Source organism: Montipora foliosa, chromosome 3, assembly GCF_036669935.1.
Source record: "Montipora foliosa isolate CH-2021 chromosome 3, ASM3666993v2, whole genome shotgun sequence".
NCBI classification, from domain to species: Eukaryota; Metazoa; Cnidaria; class Anthozoa; order Scleractinia; family Acroporidae; genus Montipora; species Montipora foliosa.
In genome coordinates this window covers 69,733,363-69,735,862 of record NC_090871.1, presented here as the reverse complement: position 1 = coordinate 69,735,862, position 2,500 = coordinate 69,733,363, and the positions used below count along the sequence as shown (strand labels likewise).

Genomic DNA, 2,500 nt, shown 5'->3' with positions numbered 1-2,500 from the left:
AAGGCATTTAACATTTTTAGACGCCAATTTCTACTTTGAATCACTAATCTCTTGTCGTCGTGGTCCTTGTGTAACTGGTCCCTAATCAATCATCAGTGCCAATGGTTCTGCACGCCGCGCAAAGGCATTTAACATTTTTAGACGCCAATTTCTACTTTGAATCACTAATCTCTTGTCGTCGTGGTCCTTGTGTAACTGGTCCCTAATCAATCATCAGTGCCAATGGTTCTGCACGCCGCACAAAGGCATTTAACATTTTTAGACGCCAATTTCTACTTTGAATCACTAATCTCTTGTCGTCGTGGTCCTTGTGTAACTGGTCCCTAATCAATCATCAGTGCCAATGGTTCTGCACGCCGCGCAAATGCATTTAACATTTTTAGACGCCAATTTCTACTTTGAATCACTAATCTCTTGTCGTCGTGGTCCTTGTGTAACTGGTCCCTAATCAATCAGCAGTGCCAATGGTTCTGCATGACGCGCAAATGCATTTAACATTTTTAGACGCCATTTTCTACTTTGGATCGCTAATGTCTTGTCGTCGTGGTCCTTGTGTAACTGGTCCCTAATCAATCAGCAGTGCCAATGGTTCTGCACGCCGCGCAAATGCATTTAACATTTTTAGACGCCAATTTCTACTTTGAATCACTAATCTCTTGTCGTCGTGGTCCTTGTGTAACTGGTCCCTAATCAATCAGCAGTGCCAATGGTTCTGCATGACGCGCAAATGCATTTAACATTTTTAGACGCCATTTTCTACTTTGGATCGCTAATGTCTTGTCGTCGTGGTCCTTGTGTAACTGGTCCCTAATCAATCAGCAGTGCCAATGGTTCTGCACGCCGCGCAAATGCATTTAACATTTTTAGACGCCATTTTCTACTTTGAATCACTAATCTCTTGTCGTCGTGGTCCTTGTGTAACTGGTCCCTAATCAATCAGCAGTGCCAATGGTTCTGCATGACGCGCAAATGCATTTAACATTTTTAGACGCCATTTTCTACTTTGAATCACTAATCTCTTGTCGTTGTGGTCCTTGTGTAACTGATCCCTAATCAATCAGCAGTGCCAATGGTTCTTTTATTTGTTTATAAAATTTGATTGGTTTTACGATTAGAACTTGAAAAACTCTTGTTTCCTTCAGTCTATGGACAGCAATGTGAAGTCGATGGAGATGGATTCTGCTTCATTCTAGTACCCTGTTTAGAAAACAAGGAAGGAAATAAGACTCATGAATTAAACACGTGGTAGGCGTTTTGTTTTACAGTGATGTAACCTGTTAAAAAAATATAGTTTGTAATGATAGAAATTATTCGTTTAGTTCACGTAGGAAAGGTTAATGGGGAATAGCCCTGATGCGTGATGACGTCTGACTAGCCACAAAGCCTCGAATTGGAAATTTAAACTTGAAGAGTTTAGCATGAGCTAAAACTTGTAAAGAACTCACCCCGCGAACTATCTTGCATGTCCACATGGAGTGAATAACTTTTTGAAAACGAGGCTTGGTGGTGAATTTTGGAATTTTGAGCATGCCGCAATCATGGAAAAGGCCTATTGCTTTCTTCTTTCTGCATTGAAGATTAATTTGCACAGCTTTCCCTTTTTTCTCCTTTTTGAGCTGGCTATGTAGGCAGCTGTTCTCTTGTAAGGGAGTTACTTACCGTTTATTTCCATTCTTAAACAGTTCGAGTTGTATTGCTTGGTTGGAACAAGCGAACATATCTGACAGAGAGGGCTACTGGCAACTTGTGGGTTGTAATAGTTGAGCTTGATTTAACGCCAAAACGGTGAAATTCCTTCAGAATGAAAAAAGGCATTTTGATTAGCATGAATACCATCAGGATTCGTTACTAAAGGGTTTAATCAGTACGCGGGGAAGAAAATTAAATGTGAAGAAGTGAAACAAGATGAAGAAAGAAGCAAAGTGACGTTACTTTTTATAAACGATGCTTTTTAATGCTGGAAGCATGTGGGAATGAGTATGGTCAGTAGCAGTTGAAGTGAAGATGACAGGATTAGAGAGATTTAGCCTCGCATTTACGTGAACCGAGAGACTGCTGCTTGTGATTCAAGTATGAAAATTTTACAATTTCATGTCGTCCTTCATCCCCTTCATTTTTCGACGCCATTTTCTACTTTCGATCGCCAATCTCTTGACTAATCAAACCGAAATTGTTTCTGACATGTTCTTGCACTCAAAATAATCAAACGGGCAACTTTATGTTTGTCAGAGAATTCTGTCTGTTGAATACAACGGTTCATGCATAACAAAATGGCAACAAATCTGTCGGGTCAGCGGGGATTAGGCTATACCGTTTAACGATGAATATGGAAAACCTAAGATGTAACTTAGAAGGTTGACTTACTGCCTCATTAAACTTTGTAATAGAGTTTTATAGTAGTCTTGGACGGTCTACCAGAATCTCATTTTTTCATGGGTTTAAATAAAAATATGGCATTTGCAGTTGGTAATGCAAAAAGGGTTTCATTCTTATTTCAAGG

At 39.8% G+C, this 2,500-nt stretch overlaps 2 long non-coding RNA genes across 2 annotated transcripts in view; one reads left to right on the top strand and one right to left on the bottom strand.

Annotated features, from left to right (window-relative positions):
- LOC137998122 (uncharacterized) overlaps positions 1–2,500 on the top strand; it is a 17,536-nt gene that overhangs the window by 5,178 nt on the left and 9,858 nt on the right. The window lies entirely within an intron of this gene.
- The window catches only part of LOC137998123 (uncharacterized), a 1,724-nt gene continuing 289 nt past the window's right edge, over positions 1,066–2,500 (bottom strand). The window contains exons 2-3 of the long non-coding RNA XR_011122695.1: positions 1,660–1,794; positions 1,066–1,197 (exon numbers count right to left, since the gene is read on the bottom strand). This is a non-coding gene — a long non-coding RNA (uncharacterized lncRNA). The remainder of the gene's footprint in view (positions 1,198–1,659; positions 1,795–2,500) is intronic.